General features: G+C 43.3%; 1 long non-coding RNA gene across 10 annotated transcripts in view; it reads right to left on the bottom strand.

Annotated features, from left to right (window-relative positions):
* LOC148379477 (uncharacterized) overlaps positions 1–12,657 on the bottom strand; it is a 77,756-nt gene extending 65,099 nt beyond the window's left edge. For 3 of the 10 annotated variants that reach the window (XR_015855272.1, XR_015855280.1, XR_015855281.1), the window contains exons 1-3: positions 12,539–12,657; positions 11,991–12,469; positions 8,987–9,106 (exon numbers count right to left, since the gene is read on the bottom strand). This is a non-coding gene — a long non-coding RNA (uncharacterized LOC148379477). Of the gene's footprint in view, positions 1–5,962; positions 6,691–8,986; positions 9,107–11,990; positions 12,470–12,538 lie in introns of those variants that run through there. The other 7 variants (XR_015855276.1, XR_015855274.1, XR_015855275.1 and 4 more) reach the window with 6 other exon arrangements.
* Between the last annotated feature and the right edge of the window lie 3,227 nt (positions 12,658–15,884).

Raw genomic sequence — 15,884 nt, forward strand, 5'->3', positions numbered from 1 at the left:
GTCTGTTCAGCTGCATTAGGCGCTGGCGAGTTCATTAGGCGGCATGAGAGGGAGAAGGACGGAGCACAGAGCAGATAAAGCGGCAAGATCAATGTCGATGAAGGTTCTGCACCAGTGCGTAAGAGGCTACCGGGATAACGTGAGCATTTGCATGTAAAGCAGAGCAGCAAAAGGGCATGGGAAGAGAAACAGGAACTTTTTAGTAGGAAAGTAGAGAAGCTTCTTGTGGCATGATTGTCTTTCTAAATTAGACTATCTTGGAAAACAAAAGGAGGTCACTTGATGGCAGCTGGTAGAAACATCGCAGCGATTGTATCACAGAGATATTCAAATTGAAAGAAAATAAGGACTAAATATCTTTAACTGAGTTAAGAAAGTAAGTCTGGTCTCGTCTAGACTGAAAGGAATCGCTCGCAAGCAGCGATTATTTTTGCTGGCTTCTCGCGGGTGCAATACAGATTCTAAAATGCGCACTCAAATCGTCTTTGCAAGAGGGACAAAAAGAGACGGCAAAATGATAGATTAATGTATGAGTCATGACACGCTCACAAGCACCCACACTCTAATTACTTCGTGCTCTCCAAAGGGGAATTGTTTTGGGGGATGCAGTCAAATTACTTTTGAAAGCAGACAGAAGAGAAAAATGAGTGCAGTAACTACAATTATCAACGTGGAACTTGGCCCCTATCCAACCTGTTTTGGATGCATCCTCACGCTAACAAGTCAAGTCAAGTCAACACACCTGATTCAAATCATCAGTATCAGGCTTTCTGATGAGCTGATCATTTGAATTAGGTGTGTTGCACCTAAAACAAGCTGGTAAAGACCGGAGTTGGTGACCACTGATATATCTAATCTCTCTTTGTAGGAAAATGGCAAAGAAGTCAATTAATTTTGTTTTGCCACTGAGGCAATATCAAATATAAAACATCTTGCAGAGGGATCTGAGCTTTCCCTTAAACCTTCCAAAGCTCATCTGTGCTTTTCCTTGCTCCACTTGGTGTATCTTGGCTCAGATTGTGCCAGGATGACACACGCACACACACACAGATGGTGACTGTACTCGCCACATGCTGTAACACAAAGCAGGACTCGCATGGATTTGTTATGGCTTGGCGTCTTTAAATCTCGCTGGCGGTAATAACCATTTATCCAGCGAGTTGCATGTTGCCTCCCTCATCAGCTCAACTTCATTATTGGTCGCATTAATCTTGCTGATGCACTTTTCTAATTAATGGAGGATGGCCCAGTGCTGTAAATTTGTAGAGTCGGGTAAACACGAATTCAATACAAATCTACACTTTCACCAATAGCAAAACAAGTATGAGCGTCCTTTTGGATGTCATCCACGTCAGGGAGTGTGGAGATTTTGGGTACTGGTACATCAAGCAGTGGGGGGGCGGGGCAATTAGCGTTCCTCACTTTCACACCAGTCTTGTCAGGACCAGTGTACTCACACATGTTAACTTTGTGTTAATTTCACAAACGACACACTCGCCTACGCCTTTGTGGGAATGGTCTTGGTTTCCAGGCATCATTCTCTTCCTCCAGAATCTGAAAGCAAAGCCCCGGTCAGAATTACCTTCCAGTGGGAGCTGATCCATCTTAATGAGAGAGGAGGGCAGGCCATCCTTTATCTTAAACGCTGCGTTCCGGGCAGGTGGAGATAACAGAGAAAAGCAGGACCATTCAACATGGTATATTAAATTCCTTCAGTCTCCCACGTACCAGGTCCAGTCTAGGTAGAGAAGCAGCTTGGATGAGCGTGTTGGAGCTGTATTGGACAGTGATGTCCTACAGTCTTGGCAGGACTCTCCACATGCCGCGTCAGCAAAATTCAACTTCAGTCTTGTATTGAAGGAAAGCGGGAACGACCTGAGAGTAAGAGAGGTAAAACTCTGGGAAAGTTGGCAAGAAGAAAAATATCTGACTGGCGACCGTTGACTCCTCATGACAAGCTGAGAAAACTGAAAGATGTCACCAAGAACACAATGAGACGTAGCCATAAATGTCATCCAACCGGACAAGGATAAAAACTGCCTATTCTATTTTCATACTTGAGCTGAAGCGCTTACTTACACTCTGAGAACATACGAGACACGTCCTGTTCTCATGCGATGCTTTTTCCGATGTGACTGACAGTCCTTTCATCCAGAAATGAAAATTCACCTTTCTTGTTTGCTAACACAACTGCAAGCCGGGTAATTTGTTCACATCATTTGACAACTACGGTGAGAACTATGTCACTCCCAGACCTGACAGTAAAATTATGTAAAATCTCACAGGATCAAGGCTAACTGCAAATGATGGTATCACATCATAACCCCACCTGGTCCCAGTGTGGGTAGTTTTACTATTAATAAATGGCCAATTCATAATTGTAATGGCCTGAAAGAATAACAGATGGACTCCCAGAGAAATGATGATGTTTCAGTGCGATAAAGAGAGCACCGATGAGAGAAAGTCCTCGAGCACTAAGGGGAAGGTCGAGCTAATGCAGCCAGATGTTCCAAGGCGTCCCACACGGAGCTTCCTGGTAGACGGAAAGATGGCAGCGGTGGGTAACACTCAAATTCTTTGCTTGTGTCAACTTTCTGGCGGTTCCCTCGTGTTCCTGGCCCAGTGGGTCTTTCACTCAGCTTCCGAAAACACAACACCTAAAGGGACCAAATCACCCCCCAAGGACACCCAGCACATCAGTTCTGATTAACCCTGCACCCAGTCTACATTTTTTTCCACAGCAGGGGAAGAAACAACGTGCCCGGTAGTAAATCGCCACAGGCAGCCCGCCCCTTCGGTGTCAGGGCCCGAACTAACCCTAAACAGATGCCGGCCGGTCAAGCCTGCCAGTCTGAGTGCCAGCACCATGATGAGCGATGGCGCCAGTCCAGAGCGGGAAGCTGCCACCCGCACAGGTGCAGGCATCGTTAAGATCCAATATGGCGGCGCCTCGAGGGTGGGGTAGAAGTGATATTGATGGAGGCGCGTCTGAAGCGGACTGGTTCATTGAGCAAATATGAGAATTAATATGGGCTTTTAGTGAGCGTGAGGATTTTGCAGCATCTCTTAATGGCGGTCACTGCGGGTTGACAAGCGCCATCTGTTTGTCATTTTATTCCCGGTTAATCGTTGACTGTTTTACTACAATCCGCGGCGTCTTTTAAATTTGTCCGCTCCAACTTGTTTGTCTGCTGCCAAGTCGGCAAAGTCAATTATGTTTCTTGTTTATTTGGAAGTTAGAAAATTGGCTGACCCTTTGCCAAGCGAGCGACATGATCAGTTGCGAATGAATCCCATGAGCGATGATATTACATTGGCAAGCGTGTCTTTTATTCCTTTTAATTCAGCCGCGATTGCCAGGAAATGGAGTTGCGGTGCGGAAAACAAGAGTCTTTGAGGCAAAAACAAGGCTGGGAATCGACTAAATGGTTTGTCAAGTGGCCAGGTTGCTCTCTACAAACGAGATTTGTTCTTGGCATTTGCTATTGTCAAGTAAATCAATTGGGTAAAAGCAGCTTTTTTTTTCTAGTGTTTAAATAATCCACATATCACATGTTGGGAGCTTTGGCAGCGTGTGCGGTCTTCCCCAACGGCACCAAGGACTCGCTCGCTTGAGCTGCTTGAGTCCGCCGAGCGACTTTGCCTTAATCCGCCACGTTACAGTTGGAGACAGCTCAACTGACTCAAACTGTTTTCTGCTCAAATGCAAAGAAGGCAAGACAAATTATTCGTGGTCAGTTTCTGAATTGATGACCAGGTGACCAAAGTCAAAAGAACCTCATCCAAGGTAAATGATGCATTGACATGCACTGTGACACATTTCCACTCGTTCATTAGTACTTGAACTCAAAGTCTTTTCTTCCCTCCCGGACGCTTTCATCACTTCCCTCCAGCGGCCCGCTCTGCTGCCCCACCGCCCCCTTTACCTCCTTTGAGCCTAGCATCCACTCGACAAGTTTGCTACAAGGTTCTACACGTCGACCTCATTAGCTTCTCTGAATCATCTGGCGGCCACGCTCGTCACAAGCTGTGGCTCGGTACTACTCGCTGCTTCCTGATGCTGGTCTGAGTGCTAATGAAGATGCATTACGGTCTAAGACATACCTGCTGCGCTGAGGGAATTATCGACATATTCGTTTATAGATGGCAGCCATTTAAAAAAAGAAAAAGCCAAATAATAAATTTCTATAACGATTTGATCATTGTGTCCTGGTCTATTTATTTGGACTTCATGATTATTTAAACTAACCTTGGGTGGAACTAGCTTAGCTATAAATGGACGCCATTCCATGAAAATAAATACGTTGTTGCAGCTTACATGTGATTTTTTTTGATAAACAACTGGTTGTTCAAATGAGCATCTGCATTTGTTTTGCGCAATTTTTGGAGTAACGGCAGTGGACACAACACGCCATGCTGTTGTTTCGATTGAACGTTTCATCCCTGGCTGTCAGCGCGGCAACCTCCTCGATGAGAATTTATGATGCTCTGTCTGCACCTCCTGCTGCAGAAGCCAAAAAGGGCGCTTCAACGCTGGCCATTACATTTTTAAAATGCTAGTGCCTTTTAGCTCTTTTGCTTTCAATCCCTTCAGACTCAGCTTTAATTAATTAAACCTTTTTACTATCCACTTTTAAAGTTCCAATGTTTAAGTCAGAATTTTGATGAGATCATGTCTCGGCTACTCTTTGGTACAACATACTTGGCCAGGTGTATTCTAATGTATTTTTGTGTTTTCTAGGAGATATGGTCTATTGATATTGACAGGGCGGCTTCACACAGTCGAGTTCCTTGGACACCTTTAACCCTTTGGTGCCATCGCCACAATTTACTTGCCATCATGTTTGTTCCTATTTTGACTCGGCTGTGTCTCAAAATGAGTGTTCTGATGTCTGTCTGTCTTATCTAAAAACTAGTCATGGGAAAATAAAGCTTCAAATTTGCTTCATGAACCTCTTGTTCTATTTTTTTACTCTTTTGGGTGGCAGTGTTGGTTTGGATACACAGGTTTCAAGAGATGGCAAGTCAGTATACTTTCCGTCCAATGCTGCGGAGTCGGAAGAGTCAAAACATACAACTGCTACATGATGCAAATTTGAACCTTCATTTCGGAACACGACTAAAAACAAAACCATAAGGGACACTTTGCGTTTTTAACATCTCCACAACTTACTTACCACTCCTAACGCAAAAAAAAAAAAAAACCTCTTTAGGATCAATGAGGTATCTCACTATAGTACCTGTTAAAAAGCCAGATGTCTATATTCCTTTTGTAACACAAAATGCCATGTCTGCCAACCCATCACCACAATCCCCAGTAGTCTCTGGTGTCCTCTTTGGTCCAACCACATTTTTTTCCATCTTTTTCTATTTAAAGGTTATCTACATCCATCCTGTCCGTCTGGGGTCCTTTGACGTTGGCGGACCACCGCAGGTGTGAGAGCGTCCGATAAGAGAAGGCAGGCGAGCAGAAGCGCACAGATATGGCGGTCCATCGTGGCACCACAAAGCGGGACTCATTCAAAAGATTGTTCAGGGATGGTGGCCTCTTGGGATGACGAGACAAAAGGGCTGCTTTGCATGGCCAGTTCCATCTACGTCAAGCGTTCTGGAATATAACCACTTCTGAAGGATGCAGGAACATGGATTTCATGTCTTCATACTACTTTTTTGAGCGGCTGGGACACGATAGCCAATTCCTGGAATCACTAGCTTATTTTCACTGTGCCTCCATTAATAACTAATAGGTGGAACATTAGGGGGGAAAATGACATCTCCTTATCTCAGCATGGGAGACAAGGTGGCATGTGTCGCCCTCTCTCTGGGAGGATCATTTGAGCGCAACCATCGCTAATTCACGCAGCAGCAACGACCGTACTCATCCATACAGCTTGCCGAACATACGCCGCAGCATTACATGTTTACAAAATGGCTTGTGCTCACAGTATGGCCGTTTTTATTTTCCTCCAAAGACTAAGAATGACAACATAGAAGCAGATGCTTGTAAAGACATGCGGAACATGAATAATGAATCGCTTTCACATGCCATCGTGAAGGCAAAGTCATAAGAAGCTTTCCGACACATTTCCGACTATATTAAGTCTTGTCGTACCGTATTATGTTGAGCCAGCAGCGACGAAGTAGCTCGAAATTATGAGTTAAAATGCAACAGTGTTAAGATAAACATGGCATTCACTTGTTTTGAAAAATCCAATCGTATGTCTCTCCCCCTTGTGGAAATGGGAGGAACAGCATCATCCTTGTTGTTCAAGCTCCCTTTTTCCAGTTTGGCCCATAGTCGGCATTGCATTCCCCTCATTTGCATGCCTCTGATGGGCTTAATCAACACGGTGAACTTATTTGTCAGGGGCTTGTACGTATCAGACGCTCATTTACATGTCAGTGTAATGTGGTTTTAAGACAAATTGAATACAAACAGTGAAGGTTAAAGGGCTGCAATGAATTCAATAGACTTGGTGCTGCCATTTTGTTATATGACAGCAAACAAACATGATCTGCAACATTTTTGACACCCGGTGGAGGATTGCTGTGCTGCAATGTGAATAATTATCATCATAACTAATGATGATTCATGGGCTGTTTTTCCAGAGATCAGTGATGCAAACAGATTGCGCCATGATTGGGGCGGGTAGGTCTATCCCTGCGCACCCAACTGGAGGACACCCAGTTCTGAAAAAACAAAGCCTGAAGTCAACCCTGCACGTGTACAGAGACACACAAAACACTTTCTGGCTAATTTCCGCACGCCGCTACACAAATATCATTAATCAAGATGACTAAGATTAGTCACTGGCAAACTCCCCTACCTGTTTAAATGTAATTAAATCAATGTTGGGTGGAACATTCACAAACATTTTGCAGCACAGTAGCAGCGGCAGGTATGTTTCAGGTAATGAAACGTAAGACATACAAATGTTTAGTCATAAACCTCACAAGTTACATGTTTGGCCAGAGAGAAGTCACCAAATGTTGCTGTCATGCTACACCCACAAACGATGGTGAAAACTAAAATGTTCACCAATTTACTGTTCACCAATTTACTGTCTGGTTCACATTTGGGAGAGATGGGAAGTGGCCAGTTGTGTTGAGGTGTGTTAAGTTGTGTTTGTGGTGTCTCATGTCTTGTAGACAAGTCCGTCCCCATGCCCGGTGTGTTTTGTGCCATTGTCCTTGTCAGTGTGGTGGACAAGTGGAAAAGGCTCCAACTCATGAGTCAGAGGACTCCATTTTGTGTGTGCCGTGATGGCGTGTATCTGTGGTTTTGAGTGTTCAATTAGTTTTGAGTGTGTGTGTGTGTCCTCGCGCCCCTTTGTTCCCACTCACACCAATTCCCAACCCTCACGCCTCCACAGCCATGGTCCACTGTTTCTCAATTAACATCATGAGAGGTGGGGTGGGGGTCATAACACCCTCAAATGTCCTCTCCAAAATAAAATGGCAGCTTCCATGTGCCCTTACTGGGCATGGGTTCTTTTGACTTTTTTGTGGTCTACTCATGAAGAACAGGTTTATGCTACATTTTCAGGTTGTTCATGAAATAAGGGCTGCAAAATTTCCTGCCTTTTTTTCCCGATTTGAGAAAGCAGTGGAAATGATAACCACAAAAAAACGGGAGGAATAAAATATGGTCTTCAGACTCAATGCTTTTCATTCTTCACCGTGCTTCTTTCTGTAAATAAAAGTGTACAGTGCCTTGCTTTTACTTAAGGCAGGAGTTTTACCATATAAAGTGAGTTGTGTTTACTTAAGGCACAGATAAGACAGCCCGGGTAAGTCAGACATTTGATTTGTGTCAGATACTGCAGGAGCAAAGAAGCAAAAACTTTTCTTTTCACTTCGCCTAAAGCTAACGTGACATGGTAATGGCTCATAAAGGGAAAGTAAATTGGGAGAGTGAGGTTTATGAGCGCGGTGCACTGAGAGCTAAAGTGCCAGAGGAAGGCAGCGGTGAGATGACTGTATCTGGCCGGGATACCGGCTCTTTTTTTTTTTGTGAGTGAATAAAGTGTCTTTCTTTCTCTGGGAATAAAAAAATACTCTCATGCTGCTCCAATGAATAAAAATTACAGACGCCGCACAGATTTGATTAACAGAATTGAATTTGGTCTTGTCTTTTACAGTTTACCCGCCCTCGGGGAATGGGCCAGCAGAAGCCATCCATGTCAATTTAACAGATCTGTCCAATAACAATGACTATTTCAACCCGACGTCTGCAGACATTCCGGCTGCAGTGATTGGCGTCTGTATCGAGGGATGCCGCAGCGGGAGTGGTGAATTAAACATGAGGGGGTGGGGGGGTAAATTGAGATACCAAGGACGACGTTCTTGTGTCAAACCTTTTACCTCTGGGGTCATCAGATGGATCGCCTACACCTGGCAGCGGCGTGAGAGCTCAGTGAGGCTTGTGATTGGATGGTGCCGCCAAAAAAGCCTCTGTGTTTAGAGCTCTCGTTGAGCAATAAAAGAAACATTTAGAATTTAATGAGGCCTGCACACCAGCAGCCATTTTCACCACCTTTGGTAACCTCCCGTTGGCTGACTTTTTTTTTTTTTTTTTTTTTTTTTTATGGACAAAGGCATTACACCCACAACAAGTGAAAATGGGAAGAAATATGGTGTTTCCCACTTACAACAGCTTTCACTTGCTCGAAGATTGCTCGAGTGGGTCTTCGGGCACTGTACACAAAAACTTTGCCTAATCTCTTCCAACAAAGCTCTATGTCCAAAATGTTTGATAGCCAAAAACTACTCATGTCAGCTGGTTTGATTTAGGAACTTCACATTGTTTTCATCCTTGACAGGTCCCCAACTTTGTGTGCAGTGGCAGCAATCCGTGGTGGTTTTCAGCACTGGCATCGAAAAGTTGGTAGCACCCAAACGCCAACATTTTCCAAATCTCTCCACTCTAATGCTTCAATTTGAGGTTCTTATTGCAGTGGGAGAGAGAAATATCCAAAGTGCTTACCACTCTCAGTTACCTCGTGCCAAGTGGAGTCTTGTGCCCAGATTCTCCGGTCTGGGCGTCCTATGCAGGAACTTTGGCAGGTTTCTCAACAGCCTCCAGCCAGTGATGGAGAGTCCAAGCCTTAGCCATGAAACACGTCCAAAGTTACTCAAGTGGAAAGCCTGACCTGGGCTGTGAGCGTGAAAGGTTATTGCCAGAATGCATAAGCATCCTTGTAATAATCGGATGCCGCTTTGGAGAGAACAACAACAACACAGTCGAAGCAGATTACAGCGAGAGGAACAAAGCAGTGCGTCTTATCTTAAAGCAGGGATGTCAAATTCATCTTTGTCGCGGGCCGCATCATAGTCATAGTTTGCTTCATAGGGCCATTAAAATTGTCAACCCAAATAAATGCATGAATGTCTCATATTGGCTACACAACAAACTGATAACTAGTTTTCAAAACAGAGACTATTAAAAATTGTTCAAATATTTAAAAATGAAACATTGAAATCAAATCAAATCTTAAAAAATAAAAGCAATTTAAAAAAATGAATGGTAATAAAAATTGTGAACAATATCTTAGTTTTTTTTAAAGTGAAAAGAATTTGAAATTTTGGAATTGACATGAATTCGATGCACAATTTGTCTTTGCGGGCCACCTAAAATGATGTGACGGGCCGTATCTGGCCCCCCGGCCTTGACTTTGACACCGGTGTCATAAAGATATGAAGACCGGGATCTCTTAACTAATCCACTCATCCTAATGACGAGAATAGACTTAACATAACTTTGTACTGGGCTGGCAGTAAATGAGTTTAACAACTGTAAGATGATTGAACTTTTGTCATTGGTTTGACCAGAAACACAGCAGAAGATGAAAATATTAGCACAGAGTTTACAAGAAAGTAGTTGAATACGGCAGTAAACAAGAGTTTGTACCACCCATCGCCAAGAAGAATATCATCAGCATTAAAAAGTAATTAGTCCTTTTCAGAAAAAAATCCCAACAGATCCAACTGGGGTCAATGGCAGATCGCATTGCCTTCCCTTGTAAATATACAAGTTAATTGAGATTCCTTTCATTTAGTGGTGCTCATTAAAACCACAAAATCAAATGAATCCAACAAATACCAATGTGGCTGTCTGCCTAAAAGCCGTGCATGTTTCCCTGTGAAACATCTTTATTCTGTTCACAGCTACAGTAAGTGGACTGAGATCTCCGTCTGGCTCAAAATGCAGGGGTTACCTTTCACCTCCTGATGCGGTTAAGACAACCGCTGGCACGAGTGCTGCTGTGGGGTTTGATGTCAAGGAGGGAAAATCACGACACACCTTCTCAAGAGTAAAACGGGAGAGCGTGCAAGAAGCAGCAGCAGCTCTCGAGCTGTAATGGAGCGCGGCGGCGGGTGGCTCGCCACATGTTGTACCCAGTTGCCTAGAGCGCCATGGCAACAGGGAAAAGGAAGAAGGAAAGGTGGAGGTTCAAGGACTTCACTTGTTCCAGCAACATTCTAATTACGTCGGGCGTCCGCATTTAGCGAGATGGATGTTGCGCACAGGCAGCGAAACGATCCCCGGGGATTCGGATGCTTTAAAAAGGCCTTCTACATTTGCATGTTTCTGAAATGGCTACAAAGCAGAGAGATTATGAGATAGATGGTGAACACAGACGTGAACACAGATAGATGTCGACAGAATGGGAACTGTTTGAAAGAAGCTGGTAAGAGATATGAGGAGAAGAGACCAAAATGGAAAAGGACTGGAGAGATTTGTTGGACTATAAAAGAGTCACTTCTCCGGTTTTAGATCCAAACACATAAAAAGAGGCAGAAAGCAATTATTTGGAAGAAGCGGCGATGTTGGGGAGTCTGGTTGGCACACATGCGACTCATCTGCTACTTTTTGTACGTCTGCATTTTCTTTACACATACCATTTATGCTAAGCCAAAATTTCCTTGACACAGTCGTTGTGTTTTTTTACATTCACATTTTAACAAGGCTTTCCGCCATTTGTATTGGTTACGCTTCGGAAAATTATGACAGGAGGAAGCGAATTTGCAGGTCCACTTCGACTCACCGCTCAGTATCAAGATAGCGGGCTAGTAAAACGCAGGCTTAGCTAAGCAGTATGAAAGAAGCTGATGACGAGTCTTTACAACCCTACAAAAAAAAAACTATTCTAGTAAATCTATCATCTATAAATTTATTCAATGGAACAGCAGAAGAAAACAGACCAGTTAGTCAAAGGTTGCTCGTGTTCACACGAGTCTTGGAGGTCACGTGCAAGCCTACTAATACACTAGGATGAGCAACTCCATTACATTTACCGACCCAGCGCTGTAATCTGCCAGCGTGTGACGAGCAATTCCGAGGAACACCGCTGTCCTTGCATTTGACGTGGTTCTATCTTAGAGCAAGAAGAGAGGACAGGAAAGGCATCGGGATGACAGTGCGGCGCCACGATTTCTTTGTTGCCTATAATGGACTATTTCATAGTAACATGCAATTGGACTGCGTTGCTGATGGATAGTCGCCATTGTTATGGTAAAGTCACTCTTTGCAGGCACTAGGTGGCCTATTAATCTCAGTCAAGTCTATGGTGCCATTGTGGAAATTTTTCCCATTAAACCGTAGCACCTTGACAACAATGAATGTCAGCGTAGCACCCTTATTCTAGGAAGGATAGAAAGAAAATAAAAAGATTGACGAACGCGTTGAACAAATTAATGGACACAATCCAGCATTTGCTGGGTGAGTGTGAACTTGGCTGACCCGATCCCAGACCGAGAAGACTGACAAGAAGATAAGTGTCAGCTGGGAAAAGGAGGCATACATGGACCACGGTTGAAGACATGATTGAGTTATAGCAGCTTTGCAGAGATTCCGATTCCTACTTCTCTCTATCGCCGTCTGGCAGTTTGTAAGGCTCTGACATTGTTACTGTCAAAACTCACACTGCGCCGCCAATGCGCAAGTTGCACGCGCTATGACACATACAAGCACATGCACTTGTACTTACCGCCCACTCGCGTGTTGATGGATCAAGTGACTTCTGTCTCTGACTGACTTCTTCTGACACAGCCATCTTCTCCCGGAGGAAACAAGCAGACATTCCTTGCCCAAAAAAAAAAAAAAACATGTTTTACCCCCCATCTGATGTCACTGTCACATCCACGCATCATGCTGCGAGGCTCAATAAACTCAAGTTCGATTCCAGCTTGGCTCTCTCTTATGAACCAACTTTGGAGAGTGTCGTGGACTTTGGACTTTGTGATTACGAGTGTTTCCCCTACAGCTAAAATCACATGAAAGTTGACCCAAGAAGAAAATAAATTATTATTAGCTTCACAGGACCTGTGCTCTGAGGGGACCGAAGAAGAGGGTAATTTAAGCTCGCCATCAAGTCCAACGCATCTTTCCGTATCCACAGGAAGCAGCTGCAAAGCTCTGATTAGCATCAATGACACTCCACCCTATCCATCTGATCCCTGTTAGAGCCTGTTAAACCCAAACGTGTATGCTTGTTAAAACTGCCATCTTGTAAATAATAGATCCTCTTATCAATACCTCCGGGAGGGAGAGGTGGATAAACAAGCATGCGAGCTTATCAAATCTAAAAGGTGATCAGATTTGCCGCGACACCCATCGTTCGCTTCCTGCCCATCTCGGGGTTGTCTTGTGACTACAGTTCCCAAAATCCAACCCTGCATCGTTGTCTAAATCAGGAATTGTCAACTGGTGGTCAGAAGCCCTCTAGTGGTCCGTGGTGGTATCGCAGGTGGTCCGCGAAATTGGAAATGGAAAATAATTGTACCAGTTCTAACAAATAAAATTGAGTAATTATTTTGACTTGATTTATTTCCCAACTAATTTTGTGAATCATTTGCCCATCCAAATTATGTCAAATGTAGCTGAGATTTTTATAATTGACAGATGCAAATAAATAGCCTGTATAGGTCTATCGTCTTTGGTGCAAAATAAAAAAATACTCCACCATGGCAGTGGTCCCAGAGTTGCTTCTTGGTTTTAATGATGGTCCCTTAGACAAAACCAGTTGAAAATGTTGCTCCAAGTCATAAATTGCCTCTCGGCACCGGTGTCCATTTAAGACATTACAGCTAGGAACACCAACAAAAGCTGCCAGAAAAAAAAGTGAAACAAGTGATAAGTTCCACAGAGGTTAACATACTGTAACACGGGGGGGAAAAAAAGCAGCAGCAGTTATCAGCGCATTGGAAGAAAAGCCCACCGAGATGGCGGTAAAGAGATTGGCTTTCGAGAGACAGTGTAGAAAAAGCTCATTAAAGCAGTGTCATTGAGGAAATGGACAATAAAAAAAAGCATAAGAATGAACACAAGAGAGCGTGAAAGAAAGGAGAACAAATGAGAGGCTGGACCGAGGAGAAAAGGCAGATAAGCGATGGGGAGAGAGGGAATTGCCAGAGTTACAGTATGGCCTCGGCAATCCGTTCCTTTCACATAAACCTGTCTGGAAGCCGCAATACAATCGGTGAAAAATTTCAATTCTTTCTTGCTCGGCGCTCATTTGGATGAGGCATCTGGAGGTCGCTTCTTTTTATTCTGTCAAACTCCATTCGCGGGCGAGCTAGAGAGATTTTTCTTCTTTTTCTCTCTTTGTATACACTGTTGGCTGAGCTTCAATGAGTCTCTGCGGTCCGTCTGACGTTTACCTAGGGGGGCTTTAGCACTGGGCCAGAAGAGAAGTGAGGCACATCACTGTCCTTCATGGTTTGAGAAACTATTAGAAAGCAACCACATTAAGGCAGAGCCTCTGATGCAGCTCTTGGTTTAGCTCCCAAGAGTCCGGCGAGAGTACTTCCAGCAATGTTTGAGCAGAGCAATTGAAGTCTTGTTTACTTAATCCAGGTTGGGTAGGCGTGTAACAAAATCTGCACCGGAAGAAAAAGAGAGTTCACGTAAAGTGTCGACATTTCGCTTAACCAAATCCACAGTGCCTTTTCCTCTCCTGTACCTCGTCATCTTTCTCTCCCATCGTCATAACGTAAACTCTGACTTTGATCTCTGGCGGCTTTATCTCAGCAAACAGCAGCCAGAGACGTATGATCAGAGGCTTGCGGCACCTCTGATGGAATCCAGACGGGGATAGAAAGATAGCAGAGGGTGGGCTGGGACCAACTGTTGATAATAAAAATGTGTCATCTTCAGAGAGAAGGAAACTAGAGACAGTAAAATGGAAGAAACTTCTAAATCATCGTTAATTAAGATAGGTAGGGGAGCATATATTCAAAGCGAATATTTTAAAGTTTTGCAAATGGATGGGGAAGGTGTTCACGATTCTGTTGCAGGTATGCTCTGATGCAGTTTGGTTGGTTTCAGGTCAAACGCTGAACTGACCAAAAATGGATCTGGTTTTCATTTCAAAACTAAAAGGTGCTTGGGTGAAGGAGCCATTAGATTTCAGATGTCTCAAGACTCAAGTCCCGCGGGCCAGATCCGGCCCATCACATCATTTCATGTGGCCTGCAAAGGCAACTCATATGTCAACTCAATGTTTCTTGTTAAAATACCAAAATTGTAAATTGTCTTATCTTTTATAAACAGTGAGGTATTGCAACATTTTTTAAAATCCCACTTTCAAAATAAATTAAAAAAAAAAATTATGCTGGATTCTGTTATGTGTATGCGATAATATAAGATGGTATTATTGGCCCCACGAGAGAAACCATAACTATGACATGGCCCGCAACAAAAATGACATCCCTGCATTAGATGAAGAATAGGCAACTTAATTATCTTTTTAAATAAACACACAAAAAACGCTATTAAACATTCTGTATATAATTTCTACGCGTCATTAAGTGTGAAAAATATATACTGTTATGCAAATCCACGGATGTTGAAATGCGTATATAAAGGTGTAATGTCACCAATAACCACTAGGTCACAAAGTTATCTTCAATGGGCTTATATTGGGTCTCACATTTTACTATGTGAGTAGGCCTAATAATTTTTTACAGATTTAAAATGATATGCAGGACAAACAGCATCGCAATAAGTTACATGATTTTTTTAAATATATAATTACTATTGTTGAATTTTTTTTGTCGCTGACAAATTTCTTCTCCAACCTCGAGTCAATTTATCAGTAATATAGTAAAAATGAGCGGGATGAATTTTTACTTAGCAGATTAATTTACAATGTGCACCCCTAAATCTTTTACTTGCCCCCCAAAGTTTCAGTTTAGTGGTACAGTCTGCATGAATTTGAATGAATTCAATATGTATGTGATATGATTTGTTATGATTTTAGGACACAAAGCAAATCTATAATGTATGGCAGTCATGTCGAAATATCTTAAGGTTATTAGGGTTCATGGTATGGTTGCCTCACTGCCAAAGGCTACAATCCATCCAAGTAATTAAAGTGTAATTGATTTACCTCGACAGAAAGGTGGAGCGACACCGATAGTCCGCAGCTGAAGATTTCTCCGCGCAGAGGACAGTCAGATTGCCCTTGCAGTCGGACTTCCTTATCAATTTGATTAAACTGTGAAAGGACACTTAAGATCTCAATTGCCGGCACATTAGTAGTCCACTCAGACCCCCTAATGCAGAATCTTAATGTTTGAGGTATTGCGAGAGCTCCAAAGATTATTTGATTCCACTTAGATATGCCCCCCGAAAATCAAGCGGTGATTAGATAATGCGAAGGCTTAAATAGGAAAGGACCTGCCTGGTTTGAAACATCAATTTCCAAATGCTCCTTTAGTGGCGGAATAAGAAAACAGTCGCATGGCAGCAGAAGTAGACGGAGATGATTACGATATTTCAGCAGCCGAGACGATGATTGGATTTTTATTGAGCCATCGGGAAAAAAGACAAGTTAGCATGCAGATTCGAGGCAAAGTTGAGAATGGACCTGGCCAAACTA

This window comes from Syngnathus floridae, chromosome 22 (genome assembly GCF_059516105.1).
Source record: "Syngnathus floridae isolate MCC-2025c chromosome 22, RoL_Sflo_1.0, whole genome shotgun sequence".
Classification (NCBI taxonomy): Eukaryota; Metazoa; Chordata; class Actinopteri; order Syngnathiformes; family Syngnathidae; genus Syngnathus; species Syngnathus floridae.